This window comes from Canis lupus, chromosome 35 (genome assembly GCF_048164855.1).
Source record: "Canis lupus baileyi chromosome 35, mCanLup2.hap1, whole genome shotgun sequence".
In the NCBI taxonomy this organism is placed as follows: Eukaryota; Metazoa; Chordata; class Mammalia; order Carnivora; family Canidae; genus Canis; species Canis lupus.
The window spans coordinates 15,561,243-15,579,663 of record NC_132872.1 but is presented as its reverse complement, the minus strand read 5'-3'; the positions used below and the strand labels follow the sequence as shown (position 1 = coordinate 15,579,663).

The 18,421-nt window shown below is 39.2% G+C and overlaps 2 long non-coding RNA genes across 2 annotated transcripts in view; one reads left to right on the top strand and one right to left on the bottom strand.

The window, feature by feature from the left end:
• The window catches only part of LOC140625116 (uncharacterized), a 97,392-nt gene extending 92,365 nt beyond the window's left edge, over positions 1–5,027 (bottom strand). The window contains exon 1 of the long non-coding RNA XR_012024498.1: positions 4,963–5,027. This is a non-coding gene — a long non-coding RNA (uncharacterized lncRNA). The remainder of the gene's footprint in view (positions 1–4,962) is intronic.
• A 104-nt stretch (positions 5,028–5,131) lies between these two features.
• Positions 5,132–18,022, top strand: LOC140625117 (uncharacterized). The gene is made up of 3 exons (XR_012024502.1): positions 5,132–5,466; positions 9,722–9,824; positions 14,188–18,022. It is a non-coding gene; the product is annotated as an uncharacterized lncRNA (long non-coding RNA).
• Positions 18,023–18,421: the final 399 nt, after the last annotated feature.

Below are 18,421 nucleotides of genomic sequence, written 5' to 3'. Positions count from 1 at the left end.
AAACAAAACCAAACCATGTATTTATAATCAACTGATTTTAGAAAAAGGTACAAAGACAATGCAATGGGGAAAGAACAGTCTTTTCAACAAATGGTGGTAGGATAGCTGGATATCCACATAGAAGAAATTAAAGTGGATCCCTACCTCACACCATATAGAAAAATTAACTCAAAATTGAGCATAGATGTGAATATAAGAGCTTGAACTATAAGACTCTTAGAAGAAAATGGGAATAAAGTTTGGTGATCTTGACTAAGGAAGAGTTTCTTAAATACTGACAACAAAAACACAACAAAGGAAAAGCAAATAAATTGGACTTCCTCAAAATTAAAAACACTTATGTTCCAATTAACAGCATCAAAAAAGTGATAAGACAACCCAAAGAATTAGAGAAAATATTTTCATTTCATATACCTAATAAGGGATTTGTACTTAAAATATAAAAATAAATCTTTTTTTTAAGATTTTATTTATTTATTCATGAGAGACACAGAGAGAGAGGCAGAGACACAGCCAGAGGGAGAAGCAGGCTCCATGCAGGGAGCCCGACGTGGGACTCGATCCCAGATCTTGGGATCATGCCCTGAGCCAAAGGCAGATGCTCAGCTGCTGAGCCACCCAGGCGTCCCTAAAAATAAATCTTAACTCAATAACGAAAATACAAACAACTCAATTTAAAAATAGGCAAAGGATGTGAATAGACAAGTCCTGAAAAAAAAATATATATATGCAGCCAATAAACACATGAGAAAATGCCCAATATCATCATTAGCCATCAGGGAAAGTCAAAACTACAATACCACTTCATGTCCACTATGATGATTAAAATTAAAAAAAAAAAAGATGATAACAAATGTTATTAAGACTGTGGAGAAATTGTATACATTGATAGTAGAATTATAAAGTGGTACAGCTAGTTTGGAGAACTGTTCCTCAAAAGGTAAAGGATAAAGCTGCCATAGGACCAAGCAATTCTACTCCAAGGTATATATCCAAGAAAAATCATACCATATGTCCATGCAATAACTTGTACACAAATGTCCACAAACAGCATTAGTCAAAATCATCAAAAGGTCAAAACAATTCAAATGTTTATCAGTTGATAAATGGACAAACAAAATGTGGTATATCCATAGAACAGAATATTATCCAGCCTTCAAAGTACTGCAACATGAATAAGTCTTTAAAAGATTATGTCATGTTAAAGAAGCGACACAGAAAAGACCACATATTATATTATTCCATTTATATGAAATGTCCAGATTAGTCAATACTTAGAGACAGAAAGTCGACTAGTAACTGTCAGGAACTGGAAGGGGAAGCAGTGTGCAGTGACTAAGAATACAGGGTTTCTTTTAGTGCAATAAAAGTGTTCTGCAAAGTTATCGTATGGTTGCACAACTCTGTGAACATATTAAAACTCACCGAACTGCACATTTTAAAGAATGAATTTTATAATATGGTAATTATATATCAATTAAATCGGAAGAAGAAGAAGAAGAAGAGGAGGAGGAGGAGGAGGAGGAGGAAGGAGGAAGGAGTAGGGGGAGGAAGGGAGGAGGAGGGGGAGGAAGGGGAGGAGGAGCCAGGTATCTCAGATAGCCAGAAACAAAATGTTAAAAGTCAAAGGAAGAGGCTGGCAGCTTGGGTGATGGGAGCATGACACAGCTGGCTGAATATTTGTCTATCTTTCCAGAATTTCACTATTTAAAACATGGAAATGGTACAGAACCACAGGAAAGAAAACTATAAGCTTAGGCTGGGGGTGCTTAAAGGACTTGAACATTGTTACATATGTGGTATAGAAACCAGGAAAAAGTTCTAGCGAGCAGGTGACCTGATTTCATAAACATCATCAGGAGGATATATCAATAATAAAATACAGTGCCAAGCACACTTAGAGCCTGTTGGAAAGAAATATAAAGGAATCAAAATACATGCCCTTTGGCTTTAAGCTTTGCAATTCTTCAATAGCAACAAAGAAAAAAAAAGTGCAACCATAGTTAAAATTTTGAAAACAAAATTTTCTCTTCGATGCAATAAATCATAGGACAGATCAATAGGAATTGGAATGAACAAACTATTTTAAAAAACCACACAGAACATGAACTCAAAGTAGGCATTAAAGGGTGAATGACATTTAAATAAACCAAAGAAAGGAATTACCAGAGGTCAAGGTATTAGAAGGTTAAGTGCCTATGCCAAATCACAACAAATTTGGATATAGTCATGCACAAAGTCAATTCCTTAGCTCCATTCAAAACTATAAGGTCACCAGAGTAATATTACCAAAACATCCTTACCTTGGCTTTGGTGGTTCTTTATTGTCTCCATTATAAAGTTCACTTACCAGATAAGGAATCGTGGCATACCCAGCTGTTTAAAGACTACCAATTTTCATCTTTCAGCTTCCCCCAGCAAACCCTGCTCCTAGTCCAGCCTCTAACCCAAACAACCCTGTTTCCGGGAACACTCAAATAAATACCCATCAATCTCCAAATCTGATTTTCTTTCACTGCCTCTGTCGCTGCCTTTGTGTTCATCTTTACCCATCTAAAATTCCCTGCCCATCAATGTGCTGTTTAATCTCTAATGCCACGTTCAGTTACCACTTTCATTAAGTCTTTCTGAGCCTCCCTCTAATCACTTATGCTCAGATAGTAATAGGCCACTCAAGGTGGTTTCTACAACATTTCCTACAAACTGCTTCGCGGTTTCATCTCCCTTCATTTTATTTCCAATACTTAGTGTTGGGAGTGTCTGGAGGCTCAGATCTTTGACCTCCTCTCTCTATCTCACTCACTCCCTTGGTAAAATACATAGCATACTGGAAGATGAGGACAATATAATTTGCTGCCTCCATTGCCTCCAGGTCCTTACTGAAATGATGCACTATGTTAAAACTGCAATTCTAATCCTCAACCTCAACACTCCATATTCGACTTTCCTATTTATTCTTTTCTCCATAACACTCATTGCCTCCTAACATTCTACCTATATGACCTATCTATGGTTCATTATCTGCCTTGCCCATGAGAAAGTAATTTCATTTGGCCATTATACCTCAATCAAGCTAAAAAAAAAAAAAAAAAGGAAGAAAAAAAGAAGGAAAGTCTCCAAAAGGAGAGGGGTTTTTGCTTGTTTTGTTGCCTACCGTATCCCTAGCATTAAAACATTGCCTGCATAAACCTACACCTAAACCAACCCTTACCCCTAACCTTAACACTACTCCTACCATTACCCCTATCCATGCGCCTAACCTTACCCTATGCTACTCCTCAACCTACCTCTACACCTACCCCTACCCCTAATCCTAGTCTTGCCCATAACTCTACATCTACTCCTAACCCTATTCATACCCCTAACTCTAGCCATGACTCTACACAGTTACCCCTATATTTATACTTACCCCTACCTCTAACCAAACCTAACCCTAACCCTACATCGACCCCTTCCCCTACCCCTAAAACTAACCCTACCCCTAACACTAACCCTACCCCTAATCCAACAGCAATGCCTAATCCGGCTCCTACTCCTACCTATCCTTACCCCTACCACTGCACCTAACCCTACCCTCTCTCTACCCCTACACCACCCTAATCCTATTCCTAAACCTGCAACTAACCCAACCCTTCCCCCTAACCCTACTCCTAACTCTAACCATACCCCTTACCCTACAACTAAACCTACAACTGTCCTTTCCCCTACCCCTTAAATCTTTTTTTTCCTAAAGACTTATGTATTTATTCATTGATAGACACAGAGAGAGAGAGAGAGAGAGAGAGGCAGAGACACAGGCAGAGGGATAAACAGGCTCCATGCAGGGAGCCGGACGTGGGACTCGATCCTGGAACTCCAGGATCATGCCCTGGGCCAAAGGCAGGCGCCAAACCACTGCGCCACCCAGGGATCCCCCCCTACCCCTACCTCTAACCCTACTACTACCCCTACCCCTACTGCTATGCCTAATCCAGCTCCTGCTCCATTCCCTGCCCTTACCACTACACTCATGTCTACCTAACCCTAGACCCTACCCTAACCCACTAAATCTTCCCCTACCACTAACCTTACCAATACACCTCACCCTACTCTTACCCCTAATCCTATGCCTAACCTTATCACTAACCCTAACCATACCTCTAAACCTAGTCCTGCCCCAACACTAACCCTAAATCTTCCCCTGCCGCTAACCCAACACCTAAACCTCCCTTACCCATACTCCTTCCTCAACCATAATCCTACCCATCCCTACCTCTACCCGTACCTTATCCCCACCCAACCCCTACCCGCACCCCAAATCCTACTCCCCCCAAAATAAAAAATAATAATAAAACATTGCCTGGCACATAGAAAATACTCAATAATTTTACATCGCACAGCACGTTTGCTATATAAGCCAATTCCTAATGAGACACAACAGGAAAGTACATATGTCACTCTCACCCACATTGCACTTTCCCGAATCCTCATATTCTTGACTTCGATGTTTTCTCGGGACAGGAAACCAAAAATGTTATTTCTGTATTTCGGTGGGTGACTTTTGATAGTCTCCATGCGGTCAACCCGCAGGTGAAGGAAATTCTCTCCTTACCCAACTGACTCATTACCCCCGTAAGGCAAAGAAGGATGTGATTCAAGGTCCTCCAGCGTGGCCGGCAGCCATACTCCGCCTGCAGGGTGACCGCTCCAAACCCCGCAGACCGAGGCCAGAGGAGGGACAGCACAGCCAGACACCTGGTGGGGTTCGTGGTGAGTCAGAGTTGGCCTAAGGACCAGCAGCTACGGCGGGGATGGTCGGCTGCGGGGACCAGAGCATCCATCGGCTTTCCTGAGAGCCTGGTGGGGCCGGCACCGGGACACACTGGGCCCCCTCACCGTGAGCTGCGGCTGTTGGGCCGGCGACCACGCACAGCGAACCAGCCAGGCTTCCCCTTTCAGGCCTCCCCGTGACAGAGACGCTACCTGACGCAGCAGCAGCAGCAGCAGCACCGAGGCGCAGCCCTCCACCTGCCCACCTCCGGGAGCCCGCGCTCCCCGGCCCAGCGGAAGGAGCAGAACCGGGCATGCGCAGCTCCGCCTCCCTCAGCTCCACCAATAGAAACAAGTCCTTCCGGGCGGGTAGAGATACCGGAAGTGCCGAGAGAAAAGACGTCCCACGCGGGGACTTCGAGGACAAAGCCTAGGAGGGTTCCTCCCAACAGGGATCCTCAGCCTCACGTCTCCTAACATCCTTGGCTGCTTTTACAGACGCTGTTTGGAAGCGGGTCGGGCCCCCTGGACTCAGCTTTGGGAGCGCGGTACCGGGCACTGCGGAGGCCTCCGGGTTCCACGCTGGGCGACATTTCATTTCAGGGTGAAGGGATACAGGATGCTCTCCTTTCTCACCTGGCCCTTAGGGTACCACAGACCTTTGGACACCTTTAGGCACCAACGTACGATCAATGGACCCTTCTCATTGGAAATAAGGTAACCCCCAAGATTCAAAACGTACCTGTTAATTATCCTATTTATCACAGTGATGTATGAAGAGTTTAAAGTTTTAAAATAAGAACGGCTCCTTGCCTCTAACCAAGCCTGAGCACCCCCCCCCCCCCAAGACAGTCACTTTCAACACGATGGCTCTATTTTTTTTTTTTTTTCCTGGCACTTAACTTCATGTTGAAAAGTGTACCTAATGTGTCATGCCTTGATTTTTCAATTAAAACATGAGTTCTTAACTTCCTCGTCTATGAAGATGTTAGCAGTCTTGCCCTGCTTTCTCCTTCCCCATCGCACAAAACCAAACATGTCATAACTTTTGATTATGTCAGTATGTGTAATCTACATTAATGTTTTTGGCAGACCACGTACTAGTACATTTATTATTATTATTATTAAATGTATTCATTCATGAGAGACACACAGAGAGAGAGGCAGAGACACAGGCAGAGGGAGAAGCAGGCTCCATGCAGGGAGCCCCACATGGGACTCAATCCCGGGACTCAGGGGTCACGACCTGGGCCCAAGGCAGGTGCTCAACTGCTGAGCCCCCCAGGCATCCCTATTACATTTTTTTAAAGCAAATTCCATTTTCTTATAGCGTGTGCATAAACTTTATAAACAAACAAAAAACAAATTTCATTTTCCCCTAGAGGTAACAATCCTTTTTTAAAAACCAATTTTATCTTTATTGTCCATTGCTAATTTTTCGCACAGCTTCCAACAGCTCTTGTCTCGCTTTTCCACGTTACTTGGACCTCTTTTTCAAGGTATCTATCTGTTGTTTGCTTTTCCTGAAGTCGCTCTGACCTCCCTTATCGTGTTGCCCTCCAGGCTCGCTGCACACCTTGCATCCTGGCACTTGCCTGGGCCGTCATCTGGGGAACTGCTTTCAGTTTTCTGTAGTGTTAGATCTGTTTCCAGATTCCGTGTCTTCCTCTTTTTCTTGAATTAACTACTCATTTTAGAGTAACTACCTAAAAATTTGGAAATGGGAAGGAAACGTTTTTAGACCTTACTTGCTTGAAAGTGATACCGTATCGTTCTCTCAAGTTCTTTGTAATTTGTGAATAGAGTATGAGGGTTGGAAATCATTTTCATCACGGTTTTTAAGATATTCTTGGCTTCAGATGACTGTTGAAAAATCTGATGTTTTTCTTAGTTCTAATTATTTTTATGTTTGTTTTCTTTTGTTGAGAATTTTAGAATTCTTTCATTATCCTGGTTTGGGTCTATCTTGTTACTTTTTTCTTTTTGTTTTAATTAATTATCCAAGTCTCTTGAAATGCATTTTCTTTCTTTCCTTCTTCCTTTCTTACTTTGTTTCTTCCTTCCTTTCTTTTTCTTTTTTCTTTTTCTTTTTCTTTTTTTTTTCTTTTTCTTTCCTTTTCTTTTTCTTTTTTTTTTTTTTTTTTTTTTTAAGAGATAGACAAAGTGAACATGGCTGGGAGCCAAGGCAGAGGGAAAAAGAATCCCAGGCAGGCTCCACACTCAGCACAGCACCTCATGCAGGACTTGATCTCACAACTCTGAGATCATGACCTTAGCCGAAATCAAGAGTCATACACTTAACCAACTGAGCCACCCAAGCTTCCCTCAAAAAGGCACTTTCAATGTGGAGATTCATAGCCTTCAGTAATGGAAATTGTCTTCCATTATTTCGTTAGGAAATTTTCTTCCCATTTTCTCTATACTATCCTTCTGGATCATCTTTTAAACATAAAATTAGTGGATCAATCCTTGATTTTTCTTATCTTTTCCCTCCTTTTATCCTTTTATTCTGTTTTCTGTTTCCTTGATTTTATCTCCCAATCAGTGTAGTGAATTTTTTTCTAATTTCAAATACCATGTTTTTATTTTCTAAGATGTCATCCTTAATGTCCAATCATTTAATTATTTTAGCATGTAGTTCTTATTTTATAACAATAGCATCATTTTGTCTCTCTGAGGGTGTTTTGAAAGTTTTTGTCTAATTTCTGGGTTGCTTCTATTTTTGTCAAGTTCTTTTTCTCTGTTTTGCTATCTTTCTTGCTGGAGGAATTCCCCAATTGACAGGGAATCCTTGATGGCCCATTCATATGTGAAGGTGATGTACATTAAGGATTATTGGAAACTCCATGAGATGGCAAAGCTTGTTGAGAATCTGCACCTCACCATGGGCTTTGGGTGGCTAGCTAGCTTTTTGCTAGGTTGTACAAAAATGTCAATGTGTATGGTTATTGTCTCTGTGGCTCTTTAATTTCCTCACAGAAATGTCCCAACAATTCTTGCCTCAGGGAGGAGGTGACTGCTGATTTTCTGGGATTTGAGCAGGGGAGGGAGGGAGGGAGGGATGTGTTCTCATCATTCACAGTACACACTTTCACCTAATCTATTCTGCTTTGAGTTAGCCAGTTTACCCACATCTATCTTTGTGCCTGACAATCACAAGTCTAGAGTCCTGTGGTTAAATCTTCTGAAACCAAATTTTTCACTTCCTCCGGAGGTGACAAAAGCATGGGCACCCACTGCACGGAGCAAGCATGGGTACTTAGCAGACTGTCTAATCCTACTTTGGATCTTAAACCAATTCATTCATTTTTAGTCTTCATCTTACCCCTCATCATTCAGGCTGTGTAACAAAATACCATAGACTGTGGCTTATAAACAGCAGAAGTGTATTGCCCACAGTTCTGGAGGCTGGGTACCTGCATGAGTTCAGAGGCAGGGTGCCAGCATAGTGGGATTCCAGTGAGAGCCTGCTTCCAGGTTGCACGTTACAGACTTCTCAGTGTATCCATGTGGTGGAAGAGACCCAGGAACTGTCTGGGGCTTTTTTCATAAGGGCACGAATCCCATTCATTAGAGTTTCACCCCCATGACCTGATCACCTCCCAAAGGCCCTACCTCCTGATACCATGACCTTGGGGGTTAGGATTTCAACACATGAATCTGGGGAGTGGGAACACAGATATGCAGACCATAATACCCCTCCTTTTGATTAAATGTAACCTCTACTTCCTGAGCCTTTCCACAGTTTCTGAAGCAGGAATACCTTAAGAAACATTTAATAGTGTAGGGGAGGATGAATCTTAAAAGCAAGCAGAGAGAGGTAACAAAGTGCCAACCTATTCATTTGTCAAACCATGGAAAAACTCAGGCAATGTTTCTTCCATCTACATGTATATCTCCTCAATTTTTATCTTTCTAGTCCACTGCTATCTTTTCTCCCACTCTCATTATTTTATATTGTATAAACCAGTACCTTTTTTTATTCCTTCCTATAATTTTGCTGGAAATTTGGGAGAAAGCAGAGAGATGAACACATTTGTTCCATCAGCCATGTTTACCTGATAGGTTTCAGTGAATTTTAAAGTTCATATATGATACTAGTCCTCTGGGAGTATATCAAGCAGTAAAGGATTTGGTTTCTGCCCTGGAAATTTTAAGAATTCAATTGCACTTTGAGGTAATAGCTCAGGAGTAGCCACAAGGTAGTGAAAACTAATGATATAGACAAGAAGTAAGACAGTCATTTAGATGAAGGATTGAGTGATATGTTACCTTGACCTTGATAAACAGAATACCGTTCTTCTAGGTATTTAAGAAGACAGGAGATTAGTCCCAGGCCAAGAGAACTCAAGAAATACAGGTCTGAAAGATTGCACCAAGTTGTGATGGAATAAGAACTCCACAAATTCCAGTACATGTTTTACATTCATGGTTAAAGTCTATTTGCTCTATTGATCTATCCCTAAAGTTCCTTCTTCTACTCATCAGCATACATAACTCCTGAAATGCTCTACTTGATTTGCTATAATATCGTAGTTTAAATTTTCCATGCATACAGCACCTGAAATTATAATAATTTTAGCTTGTCCCTACCTAGCATTCATATTGAAATATTCTTTTAACACTCATTCAGCCTTATACTCTCTAATATTTTCCTTAATCTTCTGACTACAAAATAAAGTAGGTAATAGGTATATTTCTGATGGCTTTCTCCCCATTCTCCCAAAGTCCCAATAAGAATCACATAAACCCACTGAATTGGTATATATGGGGAGATATGTTTCCTTAAACCAAGAAAGGGATGCTTGTAGTTGTATTTGAAGAGAAAAAAAAAAAAAAGCCAGGAGTGTCTATTTTTTTTTATTTTACAAAATAAAAACATGAACAATCTTTGTCATAGGTTCAAATTTTGAAGCTTTAGGACTTTGCAAAAACTTCCAGGATTTCAATCACAGATTTCTAATACTTACAGCCCTGCCAAGTTAAACAGCAACAGTTGTGAGATTTATCTGCAGAACACGTGGCTAATGACCTTTAAGACAACTTGTCTCATATGTCAACTAGAAAAGAAAAACGTGAGCTATAACTTTTGAGATTAGTTGCTTTTCTTATTTTTGCCCATTTATGTAACTTAATATCTGGTATAATAGATGTAACATAAGTGCATGGAGGTGTTTTTAAGGACAATTTTTCTCTAAAAAAATGTCATTTTGTAACTAATTATTAAGAAAATCTGAGTTTTTGGCATTTTAATCTAAAATATGTCAGTGTTCTCAAAGTAATTGGTTTGAATTTTTCTACAAATGTGTATATTGGCTTATGTTAATCTTGGCTGAACAAACTGTTACCGTGAGATTGCGTTTAAAACAACTGGTGGGATTTGTGGAAAATTTCAACCACTAATAATTTGCCTTCATATTACACATTTCTTCAAGCAGCTTAAAGGAGTTTATAAGACATTTGTTTTTATTATAAATGTCTTATAATATCTTACAAATGCCAGACATTGCTTTTATTACAAGGAATTTTTAATCTTCCCATAAGAAATGATTATAATAAAATGTTACAGATAAAAGCTGAAATACATATGGAGATTTTATTCACCAGTAAGAAGGCTTTGTTGGAAAACAGCTAGCAACAGTACTTATTTTAAGTTCTGTGTTTATGATCCGTGGTTATCACCAAAAGTAGGCTAACGTCTAGGTTAATAGTCAACAGCATGAAAACAGAAAGGGTTCTGGTTCTCTAGGGTGTTTACTTCCAGGCTTTAGTCACACAGGCCTGAGATTAAATACTGGTCTACTACCTCTAAGCTGTTTTACCTGAGACAAATTGCTTTGCTTCTTCGTTTGTTGAAGTAAAGGTACCAGATCATGGCAAATAATAAATGGAGATTATAATTAACTTATATAAGAGAAGTAGCAGTTAATGAGTCAGGAATTTGCCTGTCTTGAAGGAGATGCATCTAGGTAAAGAGAAATTTTGACAGACTTCTTCAGGAGAAATCTAGACAGATTTTTGTAATTTTGCCTGAAAGCTTATTTTGTTTTCTTTTATTCTGTAAATTAAAAAAAAAAAAAGTGGGGGATGCCTGGGGGCTCAGCAGTTGAGTGTCTTGCCTTTGGTTCAGGGTGTGGCCCCGAAGTCCCCGGATTAAGAGAAAGAGAAAGAGGCAGAGACACAGACATAGGTAGAGGAAGAAGCAGACTCCATGCAGGGAGCCCGACATGGGACTTGATCCCGGGTCTCCAGGATCCGGCCCTGGTCTGAAGGTGGTATTAAACCGCTGAGCCACCCGGGCTGCCCCCATCAGAGATTTTAAATCTAAGTGGCTATTTAGACATCAAGACAAGAAATATTACCACAGGTATAGATGGACGTTTCATAGTTTAAAATGAATCGACCTACTAAAAATACATAACAGGCATTAATATGTATGCACCTATTAACAAAGTTTCAAAATATACAAAGCAAAAACTAAAAGCATGAAATAGAGTGTTGGATTCTAAAATTCCTCCAAGCCATTGATAGAACAACTAGATGGAAAAAAAAAGTATGAGGAAGATTTGAATAGTAGTTACCTACTTAAACTAATTGATTTTATAAAACACTACATCCAATAAAGGTAGAATATACATTCTTTACAAATACACATGAAAAGTTCACCAAGGCAGCGCATATGCTGGATCTGTAGCCTGCCTCACTCTTCAAGGATGCTGGCAGAGCACATAACACTTGGATCAGAGGTAAAGGACCTTATTATTCATGGCAATAATTATAGCCAGATTATCAGCATTAGTGTCAGTTCACTGAGCAGGAGTTCCCACAGGATGACGTAAAAAGCGTCAGATGATAACTGAACACACAGGAGAGGAATCCCAAGTTGAGGGAACAGAAATATTTTTACATTAGACAGTGAGCCTGCCTGACCTTTGCCTAGGAAGGAAACATTATCTTTATTATACTTATTATAGTAGACAATAAACAAGCCTACCTTTTATTCTGAAGGGGGACACTATCTCTGATTTTCAAGACTATTTGCTATATAAATATCTTTGAAAAAATAATCTAGAACAAGGGCCATCAGTATGTCTGATAACAAGACATGCAGATTTGCAAAAATCCAGAGATGTGTTTTTTAAAGGTAGTATTGGTATAGAGAAAGGCAAATAAATTAATGTCATGGGATAAAACATCCATAAAGAGATACACACATTTGAGCAACTGCTTTCCATAAAGGTGTGAGAACAATTCAGTGAGGGCAGGAGGGTCTTTCAACAGATGGTGCCAAAAAAATCTGGATAACTATATGAAAAAAATAAATAAGCCTTTTCCCCTACTTCACACAATATACAGTGACTAATTAGAGGTGCATTTTTGACCTGAATATAAAAGCAAGACTTCCAGTGAAAATATATGAGAAATTCTTCATGACTATGGAGTAGGCAAAGATTTCTCAGGAGATAGAAAGTACTAGCCATACAAGAAATTTTGGTAATTGGACTTATAATTAAATACTTCTATTCATCAAAAGATGCTAAAATAATGATTAAGCAAAACATAGATTGAGAGAAAATTTTGCAACAAATATATGTAATAAAGGACTTGTATGAACAGAAAAGTTAGATTGTACACAGATAAGGAATTTTTAGGGTGGTACCTTGGAAGGGCAAGGGAGAAGAGAATACTGCATGAATGTTTGAAGTCTTGGGTCAGCAGGTGTAGACTGGGTAGGAGAAAAAAGTAAAAAAGTGGACTTTGTATATTGGAAGACAGGAAGTTATTGAACTATATTTACGAAAGCAAATACAGATGCAAGCAAAGAAAAAGTAGAGGAAAAGGAGACAATAACAGAAAGAACCTACCTTTGAATTTAAGATCTCAGATGTAGAACAGATCTGGAAAATAGTGAGATAGATCCAATACCAAGGCACAAGTCAGCCTCTGACAATGGGCTGCTGAAAAGTAGCAAAGTAATAATGGGGTAGGAATATTGAATGGATGATGTCAAGCAGTGAGAAAGAGAAGAAGCCAATGAGCCAGGTGTCAAAGCTTTCCATGATTATGAAATAATCAGAAATTCAGTGGTTGAGGATTAAGAGGAGAGTGAGGGTAACTAGTTTAAAGTGACATGATATGGACACTTATTAAATACTGTGCATAGTTAGGCATTCATTTTCATATTCAATTTTCACAACATCCCTAAGATAGTAGACCTCACCCTCATTCACAGATGATTAAAACCATTCACTGATGATTAAACTAAAATTCATAAATAAATAAATAAGTAAATAAATAAATAAATAAAACCTGAAATTCCTGGAAGATAAGTAATTTATCTCAGGTTATAGAATTTGTGAATGGCAGGGCTGGATTCAAAAAAATTTAAAACAATTTCAAAAAAGAAATTAGAGTGGGACCATAGTACCTACCACTGAGAGAGCTCAGAAAACATCTTTTAGCCTCAAAGAAGAGCAAAGAATTGGTTGAGTCGGTTGATGAATTATTCTTTAAAGATCTTGGGTGTGTGAAGGAGGTTTTTGTGATTCTTAGGGAATAAAACAGACCACTTAAGTAGTTACTACTCCAAACGTAAATTGAAATTTTTAGATAATTGGGTCTGTTATTTATAGATTTTTTTAAAAAATTCTTTTCCCTTTGTCTTCAAGCTCATAGTTCTTACTTCTTACAGTAGCCAATAGAGAAGAATAGAGAAGCAACTCCCTTTTCTCCTAATGTGATTCTTTTAACCTTGAAGATGGCCATAAACCTGGTAGCCAAGCTTATTAAAATCATAGGCTATATAAAACTTAATAAAATTATATGCTGCATAAGAGCAAATTGGTTTTGAGGGAGGATCTGGGAGGCCTTTACATATGAGGAGCAAGAGCTTTTGTTCATGTGATCTATTTTGGTTTTATTTTTGGTTTCAAGCTATGTTCTGCGGGAGTGAGGTTGCTGGTTAACTAAATTCCAGATAGGGAGGCTGTTACTGTATTTAAGCAGTACAATAAAACTACTAAATATATTTTATTTAAACATTATTTAACTAACCTTTAGTAAATTGTAAACAAATGATATTACACCAACCTTTTTCAATTCTGATGCCTACCTTTTGGTCTATATATTTATTCATCATTTAGAAGGTAAAGTAAAGATATTTTTAGTGGTTCAAAATCTAAATATAAATTCAAACAAAATGAGTTTCTTTAGGGCAACTACTAACAGTATCATTAGATCTTTAAGCTGAACTTGGAGCTATTTTTTACACTGGATTGAAGATGGTAGTATCATAATTTATAAGGAGAGAATAGACTCAGAACAAGACCTAAGAAGAATCAGAAGAGATATATAAAACTTTAGGTCCATGTATCTTGTGGTAATTTCTGAGAAACCTAACTACATTCTAATTTTCTATTCTCTTTCTCCATAACACAGACTATAGTTAGACTGTTTTAAGCTACATAATGAAAAGTCCACTGGTCTAAACCAACGTCTTTGAGGAAGCTTCTAGGAGACATATTTCTGTAACGTTTGGATTTTATATAATGGACATATATAACTCGTGCTCAGAAAGGAAAAAAAAGAAAGGATGATAAAAATGCAAAAAAAAGAAAAGAAAAGAAAAGAAAAACTGTAAACAGAATTTGCTAGACATTCAAATTACCCTGGAATAAAATTAAAGTTGTACTAATTCAGAAAGAATGTAACGAATTCTTGAAGCAAACTGTCTTTGTCACAAGGGGTAGCTCTAAACTATTGTGTGGGCCCCAGCAAACCAATTCAAGTGCCTGCTACATTCTTCTACAAATTAAAATACCTTAAAAAGAAAATCCAGGACTATCCTGAAAAAACAAAAATGACATAAGGAAGACCATCCTTGCCCTGAGGAGGACATGAAAAAGACAGAACATATAATCCCAGCAACTATTGTTCTGTGAAAGCTTGTATCTGAAGATAGGAGGACAGAGAGAAGAAATGCCATGGGCTTTTCTTTATTTCTTTTATCCTTCTGACCATTCCCTGGAAAATGAATGTGTCATCAGATTTGTACACCGAAGCTCTACCATAGGTAGCAATTGCTTTTATTTTGGGGACCATCACCACCTACAAACAAAAGAAATGTTATAACTGCAATGCTATCTTTTTTCCAGCTCCTCCAGAATTTGAAGGAAATTAAGATAAGATTAAGGCATTTTTTTTCTACTCTTCATATTACAGGCCTATGTTATAATTTATAAACAAACCAAATTATTGCTTTCTTTTAACTCATTATTTAGGTAGAAAACTGTTGTTTGAGGTGGTTGTTGCCTTTTTTAAGAAAAATTGCTTCTGTACACTTTCGAGGTAATCTTGAATTCTAAGTTTGATTCAGTCATCAACATATTATCAGTTGAAATTCTGAGGAACAGTATGAGTAAATGTTACTTTTTTTTCTCTTTTGAGCATATGTTGTATTTAAATTTGAAGTTGAAATCTTGGGCAATTCATATATGAAGTGATGGAAATTATATTGTAATCAACATATTTGAGTCTGTGTTTCCTAACTATGCAGTTATGTTCACATACAGAATATAAAGTAGAGGGCCTTCTGAGAAGTAAATTTAACCTTGAAAAATAAATTATCTCTTCAACTTTCTATAGCCTCTTGTGAACGTTTACAGACTTCATAGAAGAATTGCTAGAGAATGTGCTGGAGAACCTAGGGAGATACTGTTTTTAAAAAATAACCTTAACATTTAACATCATCGATGTTATAATGATTTTTTTTAGCCAAAGTTTCATAAAGCCAAATTACCCATACATGTTTTCCAGCATGTAATATTTGAAAAAAAATTATCCCACTGAAAACAATGATAAATGAATTTTCCTCTAATTTATCCTGGCTCTAGCCACTGAGCCTGGCTGCACTAGCATGAACATTGGTGCAAGGACCAAGAAGAGGTGGATACAAAAGCAAATCGGAACAACCAAAGCAATGAGCAAGAGTAGGCACGGGACTCCCAGAATTAGATTCTTCCCTTCACAAATAACCACTCCAAAGTTTGATTTTGAATTATAGAATATCACAGGTTATGGTAAAACTAAGGACCAAAGAAATGAGTGCAGCAGAATGACTACTTAATGGCTCCCACCCTGCACCTCCCAGTCATCTTGTCACCACTTAGGCCATTCTTGGGAAGGCTCTCACTGCTCTCTGGTTGCCAATAGTGAGAGCCACTCATTCTGCTCAGATCAAAACAGAATCTGGGTGTAAGGCAGGAAAGATTGAAAAGATGTACCATCAAGTACCTGCTTTCCCAACCCTTGTATAACCCACAACCCATGTTGGAGCTTCATTGTTACCTTACCTCAGAGCACATGTCTCCTTCTTCTTCCAATGATGAGTTTGTGCTTCAGGTGAGGCCTGCAGGGCCAGGGAGGCAGGTTGGCTTTTCTCGGTGCTCCTGTTCCACCCTCAGTTTTCGTCAGTCCTTGCATGCCTGTGCCTCAAAGAGAAATGCTCTCTCCAAGCTCTTTCTTGCCTCTGTTGGCAGTAGACCGTTATTGCTTATTATTTGATGCTAGGCTCCTGCCAGGGACTGGAGGTGGTTCTCGATTCTCCTAATCCAGCCCCACAAGGGTCCAGCAGTCTGTGCGCCTGGGCCTTCAGGATGGGCCCTTTCCCTGTTCCTGCCTCTATCCTCATGGCAACCGGACCTCTCCTTATTTCTGAGGTGTAAGAATAGGTCTCTCTGGTCTTCTGCCCTGACCATCTTTCTTGTGAGCATCCAGGGTAAGCCCATGGAAAAGAGTTTGCAAATCGTTGTGAACTTCCTTGTGAATCAGGCTCTCAGTTATTCTAAAGTGATATCCTAGCCCACACTTGGCCCATAGGAATTTGTTGACATTTTAACTGATTTCTCACCACCTGCTTACATGAAAGCCACCTCTTCCTCCCAGGCTTTACTAAAGGTGGAAGAGTTTGTGTGTCCTGTTCCTCCTCAGAAGGATTTGTCGCTCTTTGAGGTTCAGTTCCCTTAGCTGCCATGCAACTTCAGTTCTCTGAAGTTTAAACTTAAGAAAAGATATGCTTTTTAGGACTATCTGGATTATTCCTGCTGTTAGTATGGAGGGTGATAATTTTTATGGCTTTTTATGTTCTAAACAAAAGTGGAAACTCTGGTTTCTCATTATTGTTTAAAACAAAGAATTCTTAAAACTTCTTTAAATTTTTAAAACATAGTAATAGTAATAGAAAAGAAAATGAGGGCAAATGTCTTTGCCTACAGCAGTCCCTCTAGCTTTCTCCTCCAAGGGTAAGGGGAAAAAAGATTATTGTCTTAGGCCAGAGATGTGGCTAGTGAGCTAGGAGAGAAGGGTATAGGAAATGCTCCCTAAAGTTTCTCATACTCAGGACTGCAGAACTCAGGGTCCTGATCACTCAGTGTTATGGTCTGAATGTTTATGTCCTCCATAGTTCATGTGTTGAAGCTCTAACTTTAATAGGATGGTATTTAAAAATGGATCCTTGGGAAGTAATTAGCATTAGATGAGGTTTTAAAGATAGGGCTCTCAAGATGGGATTAGCACCTTTATAAGAAGAGATCTCAGAGTGCTCGCTTCCCTCACTTCAAGCACACAAAAAAAGAGGTCCTATGAGCGCACAGCAAGATGGCAACACCTACCTACAAAGCAAGAGAAAAGGCTTCAGAATGAAACCAACCCTTGCCAGCACCTCAATCTTAGATTTACCAGCCCCAAACTGTGAGAAATAAATGTCTGTTGTTTAAACTACATAGTCTGCAGTTTTTTGTTATAACATCCTGAGCTGACTCACCCAGTACTGAGCATTCAAGAATCATCTGAGAGAAGTTCCAGTGAAAACTGTTATGGCTTGGCACTGGAGTTTGAGAATCTCTAATCTAGAGAGGTTTTCATTATGGAGTGGCTTTTTGCATAACACCAACATAGTCTTACGTGGGTTAACCAAACCATCTGAAAAGGATGGACCTGTATGATTTGAAAATCCAAAGTCACTCCTATGGAATGGTCAACAAAGAGAGCAGCAATGTCTTCAAAAGGCTCTAATTGGGGCACCTGGGTGGCACAATGTTTGAGCGTCTGCCTTTGGCTCAGGGCATGATCCCGGGGTCCTGGGATAGTCTCACATTGGGCTCCCCACAGGGAGCCTGCTTCTCCCTCTGCCTGTGTCTCTGACTTTCTCTGTGTATCTCTCATTAATAAATAAATAGTCTTTTTTTTTAAGGCTCTGATTAGAATTGCACTTACTTTCCCAGATAGAGTACCTTAGTAGGGACTTCTTTTTCTTGTGTTTCTCCTTTGCATATCTGAAATCCTTTTTTTTTTTTTTATTTATTTATGATAGTCACACAGAGAGAGAGAGAGAGGCAGAGACACAGGCAGAGGGAGAAGCAGGCTCCATGCACCGGGAGCCCGATGTGGGATTCGATCCCGGGTCTCCAGGATCGCGCCCCGGGCCAAAGGCAGGCGCTAAACCGCTGCGCCACCCAGGGATCCCTGAAATCCTTTTTTGTAAAATTAATTCATTTGTTCATTTAACACAGGCTTTGTTTTGTTTGTTTGTTTTTTAGAGAGGGAGAGAAGAGGGCAGGGGAAGGAACCAAGGGAAAGAGAGATAATCTTAAGCAGGCTCCACACACAGAATGAA